Source organism: Hyaena hyaena, unplaced genomic scaffold (assembly GCF_003009895.1).
Source record: "Hyaena hyaena isolate Hyena2069 unplaced genomic scaffold, ASM300989v1 scaffold_253, whole genome shotgun sequence".
Lineage (NCBI taxonomy): Eukaryota > Metazoa > Chordata > Mammalia > Carnivora > Hyaenidae > Hyaena > Hyaena hyaena.
Genome location: NW_024080887.1, coordinates 868,128 through 876,327, shown reverse-complemented (window position 1 = coordinate 876,327; position 8,200 = coordinate 868,128). Strand labels below are relative to the sequence as shown.

General features: G+C 43.3%; 1 long non-coding RNA gene across 1 annotated transcript; it reads right to left on the bottom strand.

Moving 5' to 3' along the window:
* Nucleotides 1–1,651: 1,651 nt before the first annotated feature.
* Nucleotides 1,652–6,592, bottom strand: LOC120240594. The gene is made up of 3 exons (XR_005530658.1): nucleotides 6,483–6,592; nucleotides 3,108–3,222; nucleotides 1,652–2,541 (listed from the first exon to the last, which is right to left on the bottom strand). It is a non-coding gene; the product is annotated as an uncharacterized LOC120240594 (long non-coding RNA).
* Nucleotides 6,593–8,200: the final 1,608 nt, after the last annotated feature.

Here is an 8,200-nt window from a genome sequence, read left to right as displayed (position 1 = left end):
ATAAACTTTAAAACATATATAATCTATGGTGTTAGTGAGAATGTGGGGAAATGGACACGCCTTCTCTGTTGATGGGAATATAAGTGGCACAATGTGTGGGAAGAGCTATTTGACAATTTGTATCAGCTCCCTTAAACATGTCCAGCCTCAGGCAGAGATGTCATATGGTGTCACAGAGTTGAGCAGAGATGGGACAGAATGCCTAGGGGAGGTGAAAGGCAGAAACCAGGATGGATCCATGGAATTAGCAGATCTTTAAGGAGCCCCAGAAATTTCAGGGAGGAAATATAAAATGTGTGGTCAAGCAAATTGTCATAGGCAATTGTTATTTGGGTATTAGAGAGAATGCTGACCCTTCAACTGGAGACACAGAACACATGACCTCCAGCTGCCAACAGCATTTCCCTACCTGGACCCCTGAAATGCATCTTCCACTCAGCACACCCAGGATGGCCCTATCCACTGACAACGCTTCCCATGCAAACCGTTCGTCCCCTGGCGTTCCAATCTTATCAACAGCAAAAACCACTGCCATTTACTAGTTGCTCAAGTACCAACCCCAATGAGTTATCCTTGATTTCTGCTTTTCACTTCACCAGTACCACCAGCAGCACCATCCAAACCCCCCGTCCAATCACTCAATGGGTCCTGTTTCTTCTGCTTCCAAAATACATCCTGAATCTAGTCACTGCTCTCAGCTGCCACTGCTACTGTCTGATAGAGGCCACCATTATTTCCCACCTGGACTAGGCCTGTCAGTTATCTTACTTCTACTTTTAATCCCTCCCAGTCATTCTCCAAATAACAGCTTGGATGCTCTTTTAAAAATAGAAACCAGAATGTTAAGTGCTGCTGAAGAGAATTGATAAATGTGACTGTATATCTGAAATTACTCTCACTTGAGCACAGAGTAACTAGACTAAAAGAGGTAAAATAGGAAAGGTACATCAAGAATAATGGGTGACAGGCTTAGAAGGACTAACATGCATCTCATTAAAGTACTGGAGAAATAGAACAGAAAAAGTGGAAGAGAGGAAAATTTCTTTTTTTTTTATATTTTTAATACAGTTTATTGTCAAGTTGGTTTCCATATAACACCCAGTGCTCATCCCAACAAGTACCCTGCCCCATGCTCATCACTCCCTTTCCCCTCTCCTCCACCCCCAGAAATCCTCAGTTTATTCTCAGTACTTAAGAGTAAGAGAGGAAATTTTCAGAGTTAATAGGTTTGCATTTTCCAAAATTGGTGAAAGAAAGTAATCTTCAGGCTGAGGATCCCCCACCAAACCCCAAATAAAATAAATACGATTAAGTCCACGCCTAAGCACGTTTATATATAAGCTAAGGAGCACTAAAACAACGACATGACTTATAAAAGCAGCAGAGAAAACAGGTCACCTACTAAAGACTGACAATCAGAGCTGGGATGGCACCGGCAGCCAGGGGAAGTCAGGTGACAGCCAAGAATGATACTCAGAAATTACCTCTTAAAAACAAGGGCAGGCATCACTTCACACGTTTCTCTTAATGGATTTCAGAGGATTCATTAAAGAAAAAAGAAGACAGACCAAGTTGAGTCACATAATCAACCAGATTAAAATTCACCCATTTCTTTCCGTGGTCTATCTCTATTTCCTTGTCTCCTACCCCTCCCTCCTCCACCCCCCACCACGCTCCCACCCTGTGGACACACAGGCCTTTCTGTTCCTCGACCAGGGTCTCTGGGTCTTTCCTCCTACTCTGCCCGCTGCCTGAAGTGCTCTGTGCTTGCTCTCTTCTCAACCTTCAGGTCTCTCCTCAGAGAGGTCTTCAAAAAAGGAGCCCCTCCAGCCATTTTCGTGATACCCTGTTCAAGTTTGCTAGAAGCACTTCTCTCCATCTGAAATTCTTGTTTGTTTTTTTGTTTATTTGTGTATTGTTTATGTTTCCCTCCTCACACCACTAGAATGTGAGCCCCATGAAGGCAGAAGTCTGCCTGCTTACCTCTTTATTGTTTATCCCCAAAACCCAAGGCATGGGAAGTGCTCAATAATTAGCAGGGGAAAAGCAATGAATGAATATCTGGGTCACACAGGTTGTGGCTCCTCCTACTCCAATATCCTCTGGTCATTTATTACTTCGAGTTCGTGGTGGGAGGAGAAGGGGCCAGAACACTGGTTCTGAGGATGAATGCTTCTTGTTTAACCACAACAGAGCTCAGGCTTCAGTCCAGGCTAGCAGGACAAGTTAACAGCAGGATGAGAAGCTAAAACTTGGCATTCGTCTAGGTGATTGCTCCAGATGTGTCTTGTCACCATCTCAACAGTGCTATTTCACAATGGATGAGAATTAACTTCATCCCAAAGGAACTCCTCTTGGGACATCTGGTCACGTGGCATGTAGGAAGTGGGTTAATGAATAAGCATTCAAATGAGGAAATGGTGAAACATCACTGGCCTGCACTGCACTGCAGAGCTGAGATCCCTTAGCTTAGTGTTCAAGGCACTCCACTCTCCAGCCTTGTCCCAGATCTGAGATCTCTCCTGACCTCAATTTCCCCATCTGTAAAATGAGAAGAAAATGATCAGAAAGGTCCCTTCCAGGTCTAATGGTTTAGCATGCTTCTCTTGGACATGAATTCCTTCCCCCCCCCCCCCCCCGCCAAATTGATCTGATTACTGTCCTCCCTGTCCCCCACATACATATAAACCTAAAAATTTTGCCTGTGATTACACTGGTCTCCTACCAATAATGCTATAATTTCTTCTCTGCTCTTTGAAATAACAGGTAGCCTTCAATGATCAACGGAATTTCTATTCCCATTCTTGTTTCTTGTTTGTTCCAGCTGAAAATATTTCCTTTAATAAGCCCTTGGGAATGTACTGTCTCATCTAGGGATTGATAAACCTATCCTGTATGCCGGATTTAGGCCATGGGCCAACTCTGGCTGTTTCTATAAAGATTTATTGGGACACAGCCATGCCAATTCATTTACATATTGTTTATGGCTGCTTTTACTACAAGACTACAATACCATGGTTGAATAGTGGTTAACAAAAACAGTGTGCCCACAAAGCCTAAATATTTACTGTCTGGCCCTTTACAAAATGAGTTTGCCAAGTCCTGACCAATCCATGCTTCTCAGACTTGATCTCTGTGTACAAAGATGCCTGCTGAAATCCAGACAGAAAATATCCAAAGCCACCCGTCAACATAGTGTATCTTCTTGCAGGATCAATTTTACTAGAAGAATGGGGAGGGAAAAAGTGGTTCATGGAATATAAATGCGTACATTAAAGCAAACACACTTATCTTACAAAATGGAACCTAGTATTTGCATGAAATTGTAACTGAAAATCCTGAATGTGACCAAAATTCCAGGCTTAGAAAGGACCTCGTCACATTGTTGCCGCTCCTCCACTGCTAAAATATTTTAGTATAAAATTCTGGGGAAAACCCATCTATGCTATTAGATTTGAAGTGAAACCACATGAGTTTTTATATCCTTACCACTTCTGACATAGTGCTTTACTAAGGAATGGGGTTATTTATCAAGGTAAATCCTGAAAGGTCCTCTCTTGTCAGGATGGTTAATGGGGTCCTGCATGATGGCAGGACCAGGGGACTTGACCTGGGGAGGTCTCATTCACTATAGGAGATTTATGAGTGCCTTCACTGTTTCTATGGCAACAAAAAGACTAATAACACTTTGTTACATTAACGATATTTGCAACAATGCTATTGACAGATCAAGCCACAAATTAGTTCCTTCCTGAGCTCAAGGCAGAATCAACCAGACCAGTGAAGAAGTTACGACCTACTTGTTTTGTTTTGTTTGCCTTTCTCTTTTTCTTTTCTCTTATTTATTTGCTTATCTATTTAGGAGGAAGAAATGGGAAGGAGGTACTCCAAAGTTTATTCCAACCCTGGCTAATAACCACCATTGCTATTTGTGCCCCCCCTTCCATTTCCCTGACCCCAAATTATCTCTATTGCATAAAACAGTGATCACTCGTTTTTGTGTTTGATGTGGTTGTTTATCTTTGCTTTGTTTTTAAAAGGCAAAAATCCTTAGGAAAGGATAACACATAATATTACCAACTCTTAGTAAGAATTGAGGGGTGGTTTTGGCATTGGGGGTGGAGGAAGAAATGGGGCCCCAGACTCCCAGCCAGGGTTGCAAGATCTGAGCCAACCCCAATTCTAGCATTGACCTGTGGGGCTGGCCTGGGTGATCTGCTTGTCATTTCTGCACTTTCGTGTGTCTTTCCAGTAATATGAAAGTAAGGAGCTGGGTGAACTCCAGAACCATTTCCAGTTGTAGGACTCCACAGTTCAAGGCAGTATAATTAATGGAAAGATCAAGGTCATGGCCACATGGATAGGCTTCAAAAAACATAAACCAGACTGGAAAAGGTTAGTTGCAGAATGACATGTACTTGCACTCTAGCTTTTTTTTATTATTATTAAATTTTGGGGATAGGTAACACAGTCCATCCATATTGTTCAAAAAAATTATTTTAAAATACATTGAAAAGTCTTCATTTCTTCCTTCATCCCACTCCTTTCTTCCCACATACAAAACTGTTACTAGTTTTTTTTTTAATGTTTTTTTTTAAATTTATTTCTGAGAAAGAGAGAGAGAGAGAGACAGAGCAGTTGAGGGTCAGAGAGAGAGCAAGATACAGAATCTGAAGCAGGCTCCAGGCTCTGAGCTGGCTGTCAGCACAGAGCCTGATGCAGGGCTCGAACCCACGAACCGTGAGATCATGACCTGAGCCGAAGTCGGACACTTAACCGACTGAGCCACCCAGACGCCCCAACTGTTACTAGTTTTCATATGTAAACTTCCTGGACAGATAAGCTTAATTTTCCCCTTTGCTGCACAAAGGTACCATCGTATACATATTCTTCTGCACTTTTGCTTTTTTGTTATTCAATACGTATGGGAGAAATTTCCACATTGGCACAGAGAATATCTTCATTCTTTTTCTTTTTTTTAAAAAGTTTTTTTATTTATTTCTGAGAGACAGAGAGAGACAGCATGAGCAGGGGAGGGTCAGAGAGAAAGGGAGATACAGAATCTGAAGCAGGCTCCAGGCTCTAAGCTCGCTGTCAGCACAGAGCCCGACGCGGGGGTTGAACCCATGAACCGTGAGATCATGACCAGAGCTGAAGTTGGACGCCCAACCAACTGAGCCACCCAGGAGCCCCTCTTCATTCTTTTTTCTGATTGGGATGTACCACAGTTGATTCAGTGAGTCCCTTATTGATGGATGTGTGGATTATTCCTGGTCTTTTTATTACAAGCAACACTTTAAAGAGTAAGCTTGAACACATGTGCTTTTGAATATGTACAAATATACCTATAGACAGATGTCCAGAAATGAAATTTCTTTTGTAATTTTGTGTGTTTGCATTTTAAAAAATTTATTTATTTTGAGAGAGAGAGAGAGAGAGAGAGAGAACAAGTTGGGGAGGAACAAAGAGAGAGGGAGAGAGAGAATCCCAAGCAGCCTTCACACTGCCAGCACAGAGCCCAATACAGGGTTTAACCCATGATCCATGAGATCGAGCCAAAAATCAAGAGTCCATGCTTAACCAACTGAGTCACCCAGGCACCCCGTGCATTTGCATTTTTGATGGAGATTGTCAAATTGCCCTCTAGAGAGAAGACATCACTTCACCCACTCACAATCAAAGTTGGAAGACCTCTTCCCCGTGGCCTCTCCTACACACTAAGTTACCAAATCCTCAGTACTGGCCAATCTGATGAGGTTAAAAAATGGTATCTCAGGGTGATCTTAATCTGTACTGCTCTTTTAATGAATGAGACAGTGAATTTGTTGTTGTTGTTGTTGTTAACAGGCATTTGTATTCTTTTCCTCTGTAAATGACTACTTTTAGCCCTTTTTCATATATGCAAACATTTAAAACACACCAGGCTATAGATCGCTTATGGCCATGAACACATAATGAAGGGTGGGAGGGATACTCCCACTCAATAACCTCAATTAAGAGATTGGTTGCCTCCGGAGAGGAAGGGAGGAGAATGGGACAGGGGAGGGACACAAAGGGATTCCCACTGTGTATGTGACATTTTATTTCTTTTTAAAAAGACAAAGCAAACAGGACAGAAAGAAAATTGAAGTGGAAGGAAGGAAGGGAGGGAGGAAGAGAAGAAGGGAGGGAAAGAGAAAACAAGCTTTAAAATCAATTAAACCTGAAGTCGAAGTTCAGCCTTGCCACTCACTCTGTGGCCTTTGGCAACTCTCCTAACCTCTCTTGTTCTCAATTTCAACATCTATAGAATGTAGATAACGCCTACCTTGCAGAGTTAGCGTAATGACTGAAGACAATCCCTGGAAAACTGTGATTAGCACATAACTGTGGCTCAACAGTCACATTAGAATTGTAATATTAATCTGGTTCTTATTATTCAAATGTATACACAATGCCTCAAGCCAAAAGAAAGGTCTGGTGACTTTTCTTGGCTCAACTACCCCTTTTTCCTGTTGGGTTTCCCAAGCAGTCTTCTTGATGATCCCACGCCAATGTCTGTCATCCCCAGAGCTGTCTGACTGGGAAGCCCAAGTGTGAGAGAGGCAAGGGTGTGGTCACGGGCAGGGAGGGGGAGTTTCCTCTGTGTTGCAAGCCTTGTTCCCAAGAGCTGTGACCTCTATTAGCACACAATGAGACTCTGGCTTCCCACTGTGGCGGCATCTAGAAAGTCCAAGCCCAACACCCCCCTTTTCCAAGGGCAAACCATGGCCCAGAGTCTCCCTGCCATCCCTCTTATAAGGGTGGCATACGGGAGAATTACCACTTTGGTTGACCTGAAACCTGTAATCCCCGTGGCCTCAGAAGTGGCCATTGTCTCCCTCTCTCCTTCGTTTCCGTGACATCTAGGAGCAGCAGACTGCCCCACCTCACCCCGCAGTGCTACTTCAACCTCTTATTGCCTCATTTCCCCAGACAAGATTTCTTTGCTGTAAACGTGTTTTATCAGAACGGGGAAGAGTCGAGCAGTGAACTTTGTACAGCCTTTCTTATACCTTTGGGTTATTTCCTGAGTTGAAATTGTTCCCATTCTTTTTCATTATTTTGATCCTAAAACATCAGAAAACTAGAGAGGAGAGAAGAGAGGGCAGGAAAGAGAGAGAAGGTAGGACAGAAAATGGCAAAGAGGGAAAAAAAAAGATTCAAAACAGATGGCGTCTGAGCCGTGTAACATACACTCTCTGTAGAGAAAGCTCTGGAAATGACCTAAAGGTCTGCCCTGGACACCACCAGGTCCCTGATTAGTGGCTGGACACACTATAGGAGCCAATGCCACGTGTGGGGTGAGCCTCAAGGAATGCCTGCTCTGATAACATCTGGAAGCTTCACTGAGCCAACAAAGACAGCATCCTTCAATTATTGGCAGCAATGAGCCAATAATAGCCCATCAATCAACTGATGAAAATTTTGGGAAAAGCTATTATGACTCTTCATGGCCAGGGAAGGTTGCTTTATCCTCGGCAGAAATGATTTGAAGGGAGGCTGTAAGACACACAAAGTTTAACTTTCTTGGCATTTGTGAGTATCTCTCTCTTGTTCTAGAGACCTAGATACCGCAAAGTCAGGAACCTCTCTCTGTAGCAGGCCTACCAACATATTTACTGTCAGTGCCTCACCTCTCTTCCCTCAATCTAAATCTCCCTTTTATTGGCCTCATTTCCCAGAGCTCTTTGCTGGGAGACAACTATCTGCACTGAGAAACCAATTCATTCTAAAATGATAACAGATGGGGGCGCCTGGGTGGCTTAGTCGGTTAAGCGTCCGACTTTCACTTAGGTCATGATCTCATGGTTTGTGGGTTCGAGCCCCGCGTCGGGCTCTGTGCTGACTGCCAGCTCAGAGCCTGAAGCCTGTTTCGGTCTGTGACTCCCTCTCTCTCTGACCCTCCCCTGCTCACGCTGTCTCTCTCTCTCTCTCCTAGAAATAAATAAAAAAATAAAATAAAATAAAATAAAATGATAACAGATGTATTGGTAGGCAAAATAATAACCCTCCAAAGATATTCATGCCCTAATCCCCAGGATCTGTCCATCTTTAAAGGGGACTCTGCAAGTGGGATTCAGGTTAAGGGCCCTGAGATGGAGAGAATATCCTGGAGGATCCAGGAAAGCCCAGTCTAAGTACTTGGGTGGAGAATCTTTCTCTGCCGGGTCAGAGTGGG